Below are 17,383 nucleotides of genomic sequence, written 5' to 3' on the forward strand. Positions count from 1 at the left end.
AACAAGGAGCAGGAGAACTGATCTCCAGGAGGAAGCTTGCCACGAGGGCAGGGGTGGAGGGACACGTTAGAGAAGGGAAAACTAGGACAATGGGATACTGGGGAAGTGCCTGCCACAGAGGCAGGCTGAGGGCCAGGAGGGAAACTGGGGACATTGGTGGAGGGTCATGGACACTAGTGAAGGGACTGGTACTGAAACAATATATGCCTGAAACTCAATTATAAATATCTTTGTAATTAACTTTGTAAATAACTTTGTCATTCATAGTTATTCAATTTAAAAAAAATGAAAAAAAAACCCCTCAAAACCAAAACAAACCAAGAACACACTACTAAATGAAAAGAAGATTAAAGTAACACATATTTTCCCCTCACATTAAATCTCTCACTCTCTCTTTCTCTTTCTCTTTCTCTTTCTCTTTCTCTTTCTCTTTCTCTTTCTTTTTATCTCTCTTTCTTTCTCTCTCCCTTTCTCTATCTTTCAAACACAGAATTTCCTCTTAAAAATGAATGAATCATTTTTGGAGTGCTCAGAGGCAAGGCCATTCTTGGCAATACTGGATGGTTTGATCTAGAATACTGTGTGACCTACCATTTGAGGGGGCTACCACTATCACCCCTCCACTACCCAGCCACCACCACACTCCAGGATGCTTTCCAGACCCACGTGGCAGCTCCGGCCGAGACTCACGCACGACTGAAGACCCACAGAACAAGATAAGCGGAACTCTCTGAGACCTTGGACTCCAGGCTCGGCGGACCCAGGGACAGAGATTCTCTGCTTGCTCCCACCAACCACAGGTGACAAAGGGATTATAATCAGGAGCCCCACCCTACCCTGCCCTGTCTGCTTCCACCAACCCCCCAGGGATCAGATTGCGCACAGAAGACCCACCCTACCCAGATAAATACCCCACTGGCAGACTTCTACTATCGACACTACCTCCACTACCCAGCCATCGCCACACTCCAGGACGCTTTCCGGACACATCATAAGACACTAAATACCCATCTTCCGGAATTGTCGTACCATATTTGATATGGTTCAAATATGGTAACACCTACGAGGGCGATTAGAGGTCGCCCCAAAAGCCTCTATCCCTCTCGGAAAGACTGGCAAGCTACCAAGAGTATTCCGCCCGCACGGAAGAGCCTGGCAAGCTATCCCTTGTGTATTCGATATGCCAAAACCAGTAACTACAACTGGTCTCATTCACCTGACCCTGAAGGCTTCACAGACATGGCAGCACTGAGAAGGATGAGAAAGGAGAGGCCGATAAAATCTCAAGGCCGAACTAGGCTGCCACAACGAAGGAAGACAAAAATGATCGTCTGTACTTTCAGTGCACGTACGCTAGCATCAGATGCATCCATCGAAGACCTGATGGTACAAGCGCGAATGATCAAGTACAACATCATTGGTTTGACCGAGACAAGAAGGCACGAATCTCACCATGCCGTTTTCGACTCTGGAGAAGAACTGTTCCTCGGAACATGCGATAAAAGAGGTGTTGGAGGTGTCGGTGTCCTTGTCAACACAAACTTGGCATGAGCATTGATTCATTCGAATGCCTAACAACCCGAATCGGACGTTTACTTTTGAATAGATGTGGCTCACTGCCTGCAGTTTCTATCTTCGTTGTCTATGCACCAACATCTCATTATGATGAAAGAGAAATCGAGAAGTTCTACATGGAGCTGGAGAAGTTCTATAAAGAAGACCACACCTTCTACAAGATCATTGTGGGTGATTTTAATGCCAAGATAGGACCGAGAAGATCAGCTGAAGAACTTCACATTGGGACCCATGGCCTAGAATGGAACGAACAGGGTGAGAGACTGTCTGAGTTCATCATGTTGACCAAGACCATCCATGGTAACTCAGTTCCAGAAGGCAGAATCTAAACGTTGGACATGGGAGTCTCCCGGTGGACGATTCCACAACGAAATAAACCACATCATATTCAATCGACGGTTTTGCCTGACTGATGTCGCTGTTGTCCCAAAATTTCGAACGGGATCGGACCACCGTCTCCTTCGTGCAAAATTCTACTTCACAGAGCGGGGAGAAAGGGCTGCAAAGTTCAAAAAGAGAACTCCCAGAATGACCCCCAACTGGGAACTCTTTGGTACTATTGCGGCAACATGGGAAGATGCCATTGTTGACAACATTGACGAGGAATACGATCGACTGGTTCAGCACCTCCATGAATGTGCGAGGAACGCCAAGAGAGAGATAGCCACAAAAAATCGCCTATCTTCGAAAACTCTTGAGCTAATTAGCCAGCGTGGTTTGGCACATGCCTCAGGCAACCGCAAGCTAACGTCCAAACTCACAAAGCAGTGCAGAAATGCGATCAAGGAAGACCTCAAAGAGAGAAGAGCAGAAGTGCTGGTAGATGTGGCAGAAGCCAGAAAAAGTATTCGTAACGCCCGCCTGTCCTTTGCCAACTACAAGACCAAGATGACTGCCCTCCAACGTCCTGATGAATCCATCACATCCTCCAGAACGGCAATTGAGAAGATTATCCATGACTTCTACTCAAATCTCTTCGATAGCCATGTCTACTTGCCGACATACCAAATCCCACAGGATGGATATGTCGTTCCCAACGTTCTTCCTTCTGAAATCCGACACGCCATTTCATCAGTAAAGAAATGAACAGCACCCGGCCCAGACAAGGTCAGACCTGAACACCTGAAGAACCTGCCATCAGTACTCATCAATACACTGGCTCGGCTCTTCACACGCTACCTGTCTGAAGGCAAGGTTCCGTCCCAATGGAAAACCAGCAGGACCGTACTATTGTTCAAGAAGGGAGACATCCATTACATTGGCAACTATCGCCCTATCTGCCTATTGTCTGTCATCTACAAGTTGTTCACTTGAGTCATCCTAAATAGGATTGGCAGAACATTAGATGAAGGACAACCATGCGAGCAAGCCAGGTTCCGCAAAGGATTCAGCACCATTGACCATATCCACATGATAACCAAGCTCATTGAGGTTTCTCGGGAGTTCAAGATGCCGCTCTGTTTAACGTTCATTGATTTAAAGAAGGCCTTTGATTCTGTTGAGACGGAAGCGGTCATTGAAGCCCTAGCCAATCAGGGCATTCAAGCCCAATACATCAAGATCCTCCGTGAGCTGTATTGTGGATTCACTACCAGGATCTCACCATTCTACAAAGAAGTAATCATTGATGTCAAGAGAGCGGTTCGGCAGAGTGATACCATTTCACCAAAACTCTTCAGTGCCACCCTCGAGAACATCATGCGACGACTGGAATGGGAAGGAATGGGAGTGAAGATAGATGGTCGGCAATTACACCACCTCCGCTTTGCTGATGACACTGTTTTAATAACACCAAACATCAGCCAAGCGGCACAAATGCTGGTCGACTTTGACCATGAGTGTGGAAAGGTAAGACTACAGCTGAATCTTACGAAGACAATGTTTATGAGAAACAGCCTCGTTCCTTATGCCCCATTCGCTCTCAACGGAATGACCATCTCTGAATGCAACAGCTATGTGTACCTAGGTCGAGAAGTCAACATGACAAATGACCTGGCACCGGAGCTATGCAGGAGGAAGAGAGTGGCTTGGAACGCCTTCAAGAACGTCAAAGAAATAGCTAAGAGGATGAAGAACCTCCGGCTCCGGGCACATCTCTTTGATTCCTCTGTTCTTCCTGCATTAACATATGCCTCAGAGACCTGGGCCCTACGCAAACAGGATGAGAATGCGATTCGGGTCTCCCAAAGAGGAATTGAAAGAGCTATGCTTGGAATATCACGCTTCACTCAAATGAGAAAAAGAATCTGGAGTTCTGACATCCGTCGATGATCAAGAATCAGGGATGCTGTCTCATTTGCCAAGGTGTCGAAAATTAGATGGGCTGGTCACGTAATGAGATTTAAAAACGACCACTGGACTAGAGCTGTTACCGACTGGATTCCACGGGATGTCAAAAGACCGCGTGGCCGCCCACCTACCAGATGATCAGACTTCTTCATCAAGATCATGAACGATCGGTTTGAGGCTCTTCATTTTTCCCAGAGCGAACAGATGCCATTGGGCTACACTAGCACGCGACAGGGTCAAATGGAGACGTTACTGGTGCCCGCTCGAGCAAATCGATGACTAACGGGAAGTTAAGTGATTAAGTGATTAGGTGAGCACTATCACCCCAGAGCCCCTCAGGGCAATAAGGAGGTCCTCAATGCTTCTCAGGGGCAGCAAAGACCACCTCAGTGTACTTGTAGGTGACATAGACAACCCTAGAACACTCAGGGGTAACCAGGACCACTTAGTTACCTCTCAGGGCCACCCAGTAATGCTAGAGGCTTGTACAGTGCTGGGGATAAGACTTAGGGCCTTGTGCATCCCAGGGCACAATTGCTAGTCTTTGGAATTATTCTCTCTGGCTCTTTTAATGCTTAATGTTCAGTGTTTTACTACCATATCTATCTTTCTGTAAAATGTAGCTTTATTCCTTTCTTAAATGATCAACACAGCAAAAAGGCAGTGCAACATTTTTATTTTAATACTTTCTATTTATTCCCCCAAGTTAATTTCAACAAAGGTGAGTTCAGACTGTTTTCAAGGCTTTGGAATCCACCACACAAGTGGCCTTCGGGTCCTGCTGAACCACGTTCTCCTGCTGTGGAAGTGCCTTCTTGGCATCAGTCCATAACCCCGGTGGGCACCAGGTACCTGCTGCTTTTGGGTCTCTCCCAATCTTAATGGGGGAAGAAAAGATCCCCCATTAAGAAGGGCATGACTCTTTTTATATACAAGCACAAATATTTCTCACCAACTTCTGAATTTCTTCTCTAGCTTTGGTATTGCTGACTAGTAGCCCGTTAAGGATTAAGGAACCACACACCTTCTGAAATACATGCCAGTCTCTGGCCCTATTTGTCATTCAATGGGGCGCCATTCAGGGAGCCTTTCTTTTTTATTTTATTGAATCACCGTGAGATATAGTCACAAGCTTTCATGTTTGAGTTACATCACACAATGATCAAACAACCAACCCTCCACCAGTGCACGTTCCCCACCACCAATATTCCCAGTATACCCCCACACTTTCCCACCCTCCCACTGCCTCCCACTGCCTCCATACTCTCTCTCTCCTTTTGGGCATTATGGTTTGTAATACAGATACTGCTGGAGTGATAGCACAGCAGGTAGGGTGTTTGCCTTGCATGCGGCCAAGCCGGGTTCGATTCCTCTGCCCCTCTCGGAGAGCCTGGCAAGCTACCAAGAGTATCTCGCCTGCACAGCAAAGCCTGGCAAGCTACCCGTGATGTATTCGATATGCCAAACACTGTAACAACAAGTCTCACAATGGAGATGTTACTGGTGCCCACTCGAGCAAATTGATGAACAACTGGATGACAGTGCTACAGTGCTACAATACAGATACTGAGAGGTTATCATGTTTGGTCCTTTATCTACTTTCAGCACACATCTCAAGGAGCCTTTCAAAATGTTTGATATTTCAACTGGTCAACTCTTTCTGGATTTCTGTCTTTGCTGTTGCTTGGCCTCTTGTCAGGACTTTACAGAGAATGAACTTTCCTAAGTTCTTGTTGATTTCATTTATCCATTCAAACCACCAGCATTTGCCTATCGGTGCCCGACAATTCAGGCCCCACTCTATATGCAGGCCTGCCTGCCGAGAGCCAGAGCTGAACTCAGAAGGGAACATCCTGCAGCTGAGGGGTCATGAGCAGCACAGGATCTGAGAGACCAGCCACACTCGGGCTTTGGCCCTGAGCAAGGGCCTTGTGATGCTCTACCCGCCACCTCCCACCCTCCTTCCTGTATCTCAGGGCATAAGTGAGGAGTGAAATGGATATGCGCCTGCCAATGCTCAGAAAATAGCAATGGGAATGTGTGAGAATGAGTTTATTTGACATGACATTTAAGAAATCAGTAAGAACATTTGTTCCACAGCAGTCAAAAAGGAATCATCACTTAGGACCTAAGACCATTTCATTAGTAAGTTAAACGCTGATACTCTTTCTCTCCCAGGATTTCTCTGAGTCTTCTCTGAGCAAAGATTCCCAGGGTAGAGTCAACTAGTCTTCTTCCTTCCTTCCTTCCTTCCTTCCTTCCTTCCTTCCTTCCTTCCTTCCTTCCCTCCCTCCCTCCCTTCCTCTCCTTCCCCTCCTCCCTTCCTATCTCTCTTGTTTCTGTCACACTCAATGGTGCTCAGGGTCTATTCCTGGCGCTGTGATACGTAGCGATCCCTGATGGTTCTTGAGGAAATCATTAAACTGGGTTCTGTCATATACAAAGCAAGCACCTTATCCTCAGGACTATCTCTCCAGCACTAAGGAAGATTCTTTCTTTAAGGGTTTTTCCTGAAAAAGGTCTGTCAGTGAGGAAGTATCAGTCATCCCTTGACTGAACCCCAGTGACCCAGAAGAATTCCGAGGTTCTCAGCTGACCAACCACAAAAGGTTGACGGTGTACCTGAAAACTGTGGCTTCCTTCTAGCCCAGAGCTTCTGATGTGAAGTGATACCTAAGAAAGCCCCAGACACCTCACCCCACCCCATGACCCCTGTGATAGGTCTGCAGGAAAGGGGAGGGATTTATATCCGTAGCATGGGAACCATTCGAGCAGAGCACCAAACAGGATGGGACCTCAGTGACTCCTTATGATCCAAAGGAGAGAGACATGAGGTAACAGGTAAGAAGCTCAAGGCAAACCAGGAAAACTTGAGCCATAGGGATCCTCCCATTGCCATTGGCTGGAACCAGGCCATCACTGAGGAAGGTGTGAGGAGAGGCTGGGACCGCACTGACTTTCCCAGAACTCCCAGAGGAAGTAAAGAAGAGCATGGAAGAAGCATGCAGGGGACTATGAGGCCCTGGGGATGGTGGTGGTGCTGGTGTTGGTGGCAGAAGCCCTACCTTAGACTTGCCAGAGCAATAGAACAGCAGAGTGCTTGCCTTGTGTGTATGAAGCCCTGGGTTTGATCTCTGACACCACAAAATTAAAAACCACTGCACTGTAGCACTGTCTTCCCATTGGCAATCGATTTGCTCAAGCGGGCACCAGTAATGTCTCCATTATGAGACTTGTTACTGTGTTTGGCATATCGAATAAGTCAAGTGTAGCTTGCCAGGTTTTGCCATGTGAGTGAGATACTCTCTTTAGCTTGCTGGGCTCTCTGTGAGGGGCGGAGGAATCGAATCCCGCATGCAAGGCAAACGCCCTATGGCTATGCTATCGCCCCCCCCCTAAAAACCACATAAATAAATAAAACAAAGGCTATCTGTGATGAATGTCTGCTGCCTGGGTGCCCTGCTGACACCGGGAACCCAGCCATGGGGCTGTGAGTGCTGAGCTTCCTTCTACCCCTCAGAGGTCAGGGCAAGGTGACCTTAGACACTTCCCTGGGGTGGCCTCCCCCCTATCAGGGTTGCAGTCAGGATATGAAAATACCTTTCTCAAGCAGACAAAGAGGTCTGAGGGGCCTGAGGGTGGTTGGGTCAGGTAGCTCCCAAAGGCATCGCTTTCTAATAGGGAACCCTGAATTTTTGTGAGTCAACACGGCTTCTCTGTTCTGGATGCAACACTTTTCTATGCAGCCTTTGGGTTAAGATGCAAGTGGGAAGCCAAGAGCCAGCACAAGGGTTAGGGTGCTGTGCTGTGTGTGGCCAACCACTGTGGAACAGGCATGGCATGGGGCTTCCTGAGCATCCAAAGACCCGTGACCCGAGGCCCACACAGTATTGCAGCCTTGGGACTGTCCTTGAACTGCCAGTCTGGTTGACCAATAATCACCAGGAGGGCCCCCCAGACCCCTTGACTACCAACTTCGGAGCCTCTTTCCCAAATGAAAGAATATACATGTCTTAAATTCCAGGTTAATTCATTTCTAGCCTTAAATTCCATTTCTCATCCTTTTTATCAGCCAATATCCCCTATCTCCTGCCCCACTCCATCCTGCCTCATATTGTCTCTGTACTGACTGTCACTCCACCTGGCAGGGTCCCCTCTGTCTAATCCCAGCCCTCACTCACCCCAAGTCATTCCTGCTCACCCCTGCAGCTTTTCCCGGCTTCCCGAGGTTCCCATCAAATTTCAAGAGTCTCCGTAGCGTTAAGAGTTAACGTAACTCCTCGTCTTTTGTTAGAAACAGTCTGTGGGTGGAAAGTAGAAGTTCTGTGGGGGTGGACAAGTTTGCTTTGTAAGAACCTTTGGCTTTATTGCTTGGACCCCTTTCAAGTGACTCTTGGGGGCACAATGCACAGGATGGCCACACGGGGGCGCTGTTGCCCTTGTAAGCCGCCTGCGGAGCTTCAGCCGGCAGCATCTTCAGGTTAAGCAGAAAAGTCAGGATTCAGGGCTGTGCTATATTGGTTTCTTGCATTTCTTGTAATTAATAATCATTGGTATTCTAAATGACTGCTTAATGTCTTCGCTCTCAAGGTAGCGCTCTGAAGTCATTTATAGCCTGTTCCAGAAGCAAATTAGGGAGGTTCAAGGAAACTGTTGGTTATGGCTCAAGTTACTTGGCAGGTTTTTTTTTTTTTTCATGAGTTTGAAAGCGTTCTTGGACCTGCAGGTTATATAGATTAAATTAACATGTTAATTGTGGCAGTCCAAAAGATAAAAGGGGGGAAAAATGCGTGGGCTGGAATGAAACCTTTTCGATTATTAAAGGATGGGGTACCAAAGGTCAGGAGAGACCTTGTAAATTATGCCGGTTATTAAAGCAGGGCAATTAAGCCTGCCGTTCCAGAATCTGGGAGATTGTGGATGGGAGGTCTGGCCTCTTCAATCTGCAGCTAAACCTGACTTCCCCAAGCCTCAGCTTCTCCCAGGTCTCAGGGGAGGGGTGCCCATCCTTGTCTGAGGATAGTAGTCCTGTTTGCCAACACTAACTCTGAGACTTAATCTCCCATTACAGGCTGTATCTTTGGGGCCCCACTTGGGGAGGACAGATTAGAACACTTTTTTTTGTACAACCCTTGGCACCCACATGTGCCTGGTGGAGTAGGAAGAGGGTCCTGGGGTGTCTGGGCAGAGGGGCTCACCACCTGCGTCAACGGGTCTCTCTGGCCGAGTCCTCTGGTGCTGGTAAACATCCTCCTCCTCTTTCCGCTGGCCCCGCAGAGACAGCCGCCCACTCTCCCGGGACTCTGTCTCCACGAGACAGGCTCCCACGTGGTCAAAGGAGACCACTGACTACTCCCAAGGCAAAAACTCTTTCCTGGGGGGCGGGGGGGGGAGGAGAAGGTGGGCTGGAGAGATAGAAAGAACAGCTGGTAGAGTGCTTGCCTTGCATGTACGCCACAAATCCTAACTGCAGAGCCCCTAGTGAGCTCTGAGCACCGTGGGGTGTTGCCCCAAACACCAAGCAACGACTGTCATCTGCCCACACTTGTTTCCCTCCTTGCTGTCTGAAATATCCTTCCCTCTTCTGCTCAATTTCATTCCTCTTCCAAGTCACCCACTCCAGGTAGTCTTCCCTGATACCACAAGGGCAAACAGTTCCCTCAGTTTTTTTTTTTTTTTATGAATTTGCAGGGCCTCATCTGAATGCTTTTACTTGCTCTCCTATTTTCTCTATGGTAGAACCCTTTCTGGGGTCTTAAGGTGCTCCTGGGTCTTTAGGGTCATGATTGGCATCTAGTTCTTCCATCCTTCAAGGTCCAGCTGCAGCCAACACTGCAGGGACCCAGGCGGTGGCTGGTGGAATCTCCCATCACAAGCACACGTATACAGGATGTTTTGGGCAAAGTTGGTGAACATGTTGGTGGTCAGTTTACAGGCCTGGGTGCCTGGTGGTCTCAGGGGGCCTCCCCCTGAGCCCAGGAAGCTGAAAAGAAATCAGAGCTAAGATTCTTTTTTTTTTTGCTTTTTGGGTCACACCAGGCAATGCTCAGGGGTTATTCCTGGCTGTGCACTCAGGAATTACTCCTGGCAGTGCATATGTGTTGCCGGGATCAAACTCAGGTTGGCCGCATGCAAGGCAAACATCCAACCTGATGTATTATCATTCCCATCCCAATGCTAAGATTTTTGAGTTGGACTGAGGGAGTTCCTAGCTTGTCACAAGTCCTATGGCTAAGGGATGGGTGTGGGAATGTCCCTGTGAGCTGATTGTAGGATGTCCTTGTGCATCCTTCTGGACAGTAGAAACCCCTTTGGACCTCTTGGCCACAAGCAGTAGCACAGTGGGTAGGGTGTTTGCCTTGCACATGGCCGACCCAGGTTCGATTCTTCCATCCCTCTTGGAGAGCCCAGCAAGCTACCGAGAGTATCCTGCCTGCACAGCAGAGCCTGACAAGCTTCCCATGGCATATTTGATATGCCAAGAACAGTATCAACAAGTCTCACCATGGAGGCATTACTGGTGCCTGCTTGAGAAAATTGATGAACAGCAGGATGACAGCGCTACAGTGTTACAGTAAGAAAAATAAAATCTCTCTTCTTCCCATGCTCATTCCCATCTCTGGTTCGCTTTACCAATGCCCTCTGCAAATAGTGCTGTGTGGCCTAGGGTGGGCTCCAACTTTGGGCCCTGAGAGTGAGTCTGTGTCTGGCAGGCCTTGGGTACATGGAGAGCAGATGACGCAGGGCTCAGGCAGCCTACTCTAGCCTCCTGCTAAATGACCCTATTTGATCACGGTGAGTGGCCTCCCAGCCTCCCAGTCAGCCAGGCGCCAGCCTGGCCCCTTATCTCCCGGTGACATAGCTGCAGCTCCCAGACCACTTGGGGACCTGCTTGTACTCATCCCAATTGTGTTTTTATCTGCTGGGATTCAAGGACAGAGGAGGACAGAAACAGGGCTGAAGATAGGTGAGAAGGAATAAAAACTCAGCCAAAGACAAACCCCCTTCCAGGAAGAAAGAGACATCCGGAATATTCCCTCTGGGGCTCAGAGATTGGCACCATCACCCTGGCCCCTTGGGGCCACGTACACTCATTCTGTCTCCTGACTGCACTATTATTTCAGAAAATAAACATGTTTTCTTTCTTTCTTTCTTTTTGTTTACTGTTTTGTTTACTGTTAGACAGTACTGTAGCACTGTCCTCCAGTTGTTCATGGATTTGCTTGAGCAAGACCAGTAACATCTCCTCTGTGAGACACAGTAACACTGTGTTTGGCATATTGAATATGTCAGGAGTAGCCTGCCAGGCTTTGCCATGTGGATGAGATACTCTTGGTAGCCTGCCAGGCTCTCTGAGAGGGGTGGAGGAATGAAATACGGGTCTGCTGGTTCAGCTGTGTGCAAGGCAAACACCCTACCTGCTGGGCTATCGCTACAGATACAGCATACATACAATATGTGTTTTTTGTTATTTTTAAAAATTTTTAATTTTTAAAAATTCTCTTTCTTTCTTTCTTTCTTTCTTTCTTTCTTTCTTTCTTCATTCTTTTTTTATTAGTGAAACACCACAGAGACTGGCACACATCCAAAAGAACAAAAGCAAACAGTGTTGGTGCGGATGTGGGGAGAAGGGACTCTTCCTTCACTGCTGGTGGGAATGCCTAATGATTCAGCCCTTTTGGAAAACAGTGTGGATGATTCTCAAAAAATTAGAAATTGAGCTCCCATTTGACCCAGCAATACCACTCCTGGGAATATATCCTGGAGAAGCAAAAAAAGTATAGTCAAAATAATACCTGCACTTCCGTGTTCATTGTTGCACTGTTCACAATAGCCAAAATCTGGAAAAAACCTGAGTGCCCAGGAACAGATGACTGGTTAAAAAAAATCCTGGTACGTCTACACAATGGAATACTATGCAGCTGTTAGAAAAGATGAAATCATGAAATTTACATACAGGTGGTTCTACATGGAAAGTATTATGCTAAGTGAAATGAGTCAAAAAGAGAGGGACAGACATAGAAAGATTGCATTCATCTGTGGAATATAAAGTAACAAAATAGGAGACTAACACCCAAGAATAGCCGAGATACATGTTTTCTTTCTTACTTTCTGGCCCTTCCTGAATTTCTTTTGACTCCCTCCCAATTCCATTTCCTGGCAAAAAGTTTACTTGCAAGTTAGCTGCTGGCGCTACAAACCAGGCTGTGTCCGCTCCTGTGGCCTCTTTCAGGCTACCTGGCCTGGGAAGAGGGGGCTTCTAGCAGGGCTGGGGGTTGGGGACACAGGGAGGGGAGGGAGTCAGCACCCCTAAGCTCTCCTCCCTGCTCCATGCCCCCCTCCCTTCCCTGACCTCTTCACCCCTGTTTTTGTGAAATCAAATAAAGTTTTGGCCATGCAGGTTGATCTGAAGACAGAGCCCAGGGCCAGAGAGGGCACAAAGGTTGGAATGTGGCAGGGGGAACAGAGTTGCTCTGGTCTCTGAGTCTGTGTTGAGCGCAGGGGTTGATGGCAGCTTCCAAACAATGTGCAGAGATTCCATTTTGTGTGTATTTTGTTGAAGAAAACATGGAGGTGTAGAACTGCTCAGTCTACCATCCAAGAACTGGCGAGTGAGTGGCAGCTGAGATCTGAATCCTAGCCTGGGTCCCTCCTCTGCTTCTGCTCCAAGGAGGAGCATCAGCTTTTTAAACTTCCTCCACGTGCCGTCCCTTGCATCTGAGGAATTTTCATGTGACCAGCGTATGCCAGGTAACCAAAATAGGCAGTAAGACCCTTTCATGATGAGAAATTATAATAATTTAAAATTAAAAGTAAAATTAACAAAAGAAGAGAAAGGGGAACAAGAACAGGAAGGGGCACAGGAAGAGGAAGGGGAACAGAAATAAGAACAAAATGAGAGCAGAAATGAGAATGGGTTGGAGAGCAGGAGTGGCAACGGGATTGGGGACTGGGGAATGACGAGCTTCATCAAGAGGCCTACATGGCCAGGCAGAATAATCTAAGCTTTGCTTTGGGGAGGGGTGTTCTTATAATTTGGGGTGGGGATGAACGGAATGAAATGAAAACACTTGTAGGAACTAAAGTGAAGAGAATCGACTGGACTCCTGAGAGTTTAAGAGTTTTAGGCTCAACATGCAATAGTGACACGCTGACAAGCATCTCTGTTGAGAGCTGAGAGCAGGGGCAGGAAGAGGTCTGCCAGGATGACTGTCACCAGGGGATGAGGTCTGCGAGGGAGGGGCACTAGGATCAAAGTGCTTTCAAATCCAGGCACACTAGAGGGTTTTGTGAAAGCATGCTCTCCGGTGGGCCTCCAAGATTGATGTGCATGTCTTCTACTGCAGTATCACAAGCAGGAAACCTGATGTTTCCATTGTTACACATGTCCACAGGCCGGTGAAGATCCAAGTAAACACAGAGACAGAAACGAGGAAATTGCAAGTAAGAAACGCCCTTTCCTGGTGTCCTTACCACTCTGTAATCACTATACCACTAAACCATTGGTCACACGCGTCTTAGGTCAACCTCAATGCATTGCGCAGACAGAACAGTGGCAGAAAGATGAATGCAGTGGTTCATATTTGCTACTTGAATTCTTGGATTCCTAACAAGAATTTGTTTAGAACCCTCAATGCTTCTCTGTCATTATTCTTGTATTATTATTATTATTATTAATCAGATAATAATCACATTTATTGATTAAATTTAATTATTTAATCATAATTAAAATTATTAATTTTAAACAGCAGCTGAACTTTTATAGAGCCAATTAAATACACCCCGAAAGTCACAACTTTGAAAACCATTACCAGAACAAACCATGTTGTTTCTTTAAAATAAGTTATTTTCTACTTTCTGCTCAGTTGGTGAACACCTGACTAATCTGCCAGCAAGGTAAGTCTGGAACGAGCTTCCATGGCCGGTGTCCCCTGATGATTCAATACCCCCCAGCACCTTTATCTTTCCAAATCAGTGTGGGTCCAGCTGGCTCAGCCTGCTGTGGCTTCATTTAGTGGAAAGGATCGATGATCTAATGTGCTTTTTTCTGTCCCTTACTATCAGAGAGTGTCTCTTCACATAGTGTTTGATGCTGATGCACTATGTCATTTTGTGATGCCAAATCGATTTATTAACTACTCTCAGAAACAAAAACTCTTGTTTCTAGAAAAATGTCATTCAATTGTGACTGCAGCGAAAGACACGTTTTACTTTGTGAAAGATTCCCACTGAGCACAAAACTAATGAGGGTCAGATGTCACCCAGCAAATCACAGCCAGGTGTCCCTTTCAGAGTGACATTCAGAATTAAGTGAGGCTTTTTAAGGTGTTGACAAGGACCAGAACACAGGCACTTAAATCTCAGGGTAACAATGTGTTACTAGGTGATCATTTAACATATAAATAAAATATATGTTGTATACTATATATTTATCAGCATATATTTTTATATGTTGTAAAATATATATTATATATAAAATAAAGTTTCAGAGTACTATAAAAATTGAAAACAATTATTATAAAATCCCAGGCTAAAAGTAATAGTAGAGTTAATTTGCTACTTCTCCAGCTTTCCGAGAACCACCAGGGATCTTGGATCTTGGCAGAAACAGCCCAGTTCCATCTAAAAGTGCTTACTCAGGGCTGGCGAATCTTCCTGCCAAAGTACCTACAGGACTCCTCAACATTTTCTTGAAGGAGTCAGTATACCAGGAGGGGAGCTTACCTTAAAACACAGCCAACCTGGCTTCAATCCCAGGCACCCACATGATCCCTTGAGTGATCCCTGACTGCCAGGAGTGATCCCTGACTGCAGAGCCAGGAACAAGCTCTGAAAAGGGTTAAGTGTGGCCCCAAAACAAAACGAACAGAAAAATCCAAACAAAAAACAGTGGAGTCACCTTATTACTGCTTGGTTTATAATTGACTTCTGAAAGAACCTTCCTCCTTCCTTTTACAATGACTCTAGCTATCTAGTTCTCTCCAGTGGGGTGAAGGGGAAGATTGTATAGGATTGCAAAGTGAGCCCAGGGTTCCACAGCTGATCATACTCTTCAGAGGCTCCTTATACCACATGGGTCTCCCTCTGTGGACAACACTGACCGCAAGAAGTTCTGACTTCTTAGTTGACTTCATAGAGTCAACTAACCACAGCCGGATTCTTCACTGAGAGACCAAGAGATGCTTGCTCCATAAACAATGTCACTTGAGGAATTTCTGAGGAGGATTTGAGAGTCAAGTCATGGGAAAGGATATGGTCTCTGTGACTCACACAATATTCTCTAAGGAATTGATGCTTCTTGACCAAGAAGCTTTCCAGGGGGGCCTTGCTAACTCAGCACCTGAAACCACCCGAATTTGGTGGGGGTTGGGAGGATGGGGGTGAAGTGAGAACTAAAGATTATTGCAGGACAGGAATCAGCAGTACCAGAGAAACGGCTATAGGAACAGAGATTTTCTGGGACATATACATTTCCTACAAAGTGGTTCTCTGAACAAATCCGTAAGCAAAGCAAAAAAAAAATCCATGAGAACAAGCCCCCCTTCCCATACCTATGGACATCTCAACACCTTAATGACTTCGGCGGTGGGGGCAGAGGCAATAATGTTACAAAGAACTTACAGGAGAGGAGACCCAGATCATTCTAGAATTTGGTGGTCATAAGTTGTTAAGAGAGCAGACTTCAGGATTTAGTAAATTAGAATTTGTAATATGATAAAACATGACACAGCCCAAATCAGCATCAGTAACCAAAGGCTAGCAATGTCAACATCACCAAGTGTGAATTTAGTCCTTCTCTAAGTGAGTTTCATAAGGTTTGTGTTCACATTACATGAACAGATCTGAACTCGAGGACCAAATTGACCATAAAATCAAGACTGGTTTTCTTCAGACAGAAAATCCAAGGCTGAGGCGAGTGCTTGCCCACATCCTCCTTAATATAGCTCTTGGGAGGCCAATGATCCTGCATTGTTACCTCTACCTCAAGGAAACCTTTGTATGGTGGTTGATTTGTGCAACCTGACTCCAAAATACTCAGGTGAACCCACCTATATAGCTGCACATCTGTTACTAGGAAAGATGTAGACAAACCCCATGAAAATGCAAATTGGAACCTGGTGCTACAGATGGATTTCCCCACCCCCCACCCCCACCTTTGGAATAAATTCTATAACTTGTGAAGAGAAATGAAGATGCCTTCTTGCTTTCCCTGTCTAGGCTCCTCATAAGTCATTGAGGGTCTCTGGGCAGTTCCAGTCCCCAACCACCTGCATACACACAGCTCTGACCTATCTCCACATTCCTACTAATAGATACTCAGGCAGCCTGGTAAGGCGCAGAGCAGGTTGTTTTGCTAAAATGCAGTATCTTGTTTTCTCTTTTGCAGACAAGAATTTTCCCTCTAAATGCTAGGGTAAGATTTAAATACCCCTTGATGTTTCTTCCCATTCCCTATTTCCAATAGCAGTAAAATTGGGTTCCAGACATCCCATCAACCAAGGATGCTTTGAAAAAAAAAAAAGATGCCAGAGTTGTAGAAAGAAAACAGTCCTGACAAAAACCTGAGGCAGACTTTTATTGTTGCAAGAAGGTCCGAGACAGTGATCCAGGTTGGAAATGAAAGTTTCTAACACGCCAGGAAGTAGAAAATTAAATCTAATCACCAAAGGATGTCCTCTTCCATTAGTCCTTCAGAGAATGAAGGTGGCTGGGGGAGAGGGAACGGGCGAGGGTGGCAAGGAAACTCAGTGCAAACAGTGACAGATTTCAGTGGAGCACAAGGTGAGTTTAAAACACATGTTATCGAACAAATCACAGCCAAGGGTGCCTGGTAAAAGTCTTAAGGAATGATGTTCTTTCGGATGATGTCCAGGTTACCCACAGAATAAGAACACAGGTGCTGAAATCTATGACAATACTCTTGATTATAAGGTATAAGTTCGAGGGCCTTGCTTACCTTGGGTGGAAAAGTCAATGAACTCACGTGTATGGGACATGAGGTGGCGCCATTTCTATGAGCACAGGAATTTGCTTGTACACAATATTGTCTGTCAACATTGTGTCTTGGCTCTCAGTCTCTGGCCAAGCTGCACAAAATTGCTTTATCAAGGATGCCAAGGCTCAAGTAGATGATGGGGTCAGACTAGGAACTCAGTTCTCAAAGTGAGTCCTTCGTGCTTTGCTTTGCTCCTGCAGCCATGTGTTTTAAGAGCTATCTCCTGCAAGGGCTCATGGGTATTATTTAGTGACCTTCTGGGGTCAGTTGGCTAAACTGCAAAAAAGAAAGCCCACTGTCCCCTTTGGAGGTAAAGAGGGCGAAACTCTTAAGAAAATGTCATCTTTTTCTCTGTCCCCCCTGTGCCATGTGAGAGACCGCTCCCCATTCTCCTGCCCCCATGACTGAATTTGGGAGGAGGCACAGGCCTTGCAGGGTAGGGGAGCCTCTGTGGGGCCTCTTCTCTCATTCCAGGCTGACAGGTTTGTTTATCTTCCCAAAGTGGCTGTGGCCATCGTGCAA

General features: G+C 46.5%; 1 protein-coding gene across 9 annotated transcripts in view; it reads right to left on the reverse strand.

Annotated features, from left to right (window-relative positions):
- Nucleotides 1–17,383, reverse strand: part of RGS6 (regulator of G protein signaling 6) — a 570,853-nt gene that overhangs the window by 128,256 nt on the left and 425,214 nt on the right. The window lies entirely within an intron of this gene.

The sequence above is a fragment of the Sorex fumeus genome, unplaced genomic scaffold, assembly GCF_029834395.1.
Source record: "Sorex fumeus unplaced genomic scaffold, SorFum_2.1 ptg000098l, whole genome shotgun sequence".
Taxonomy (NCBI): Eukaryota; Metazoa; Chordata; class Mammalia; order Eulipotyphla; family Soricidae; genus Sorex; species Sorex fumeus.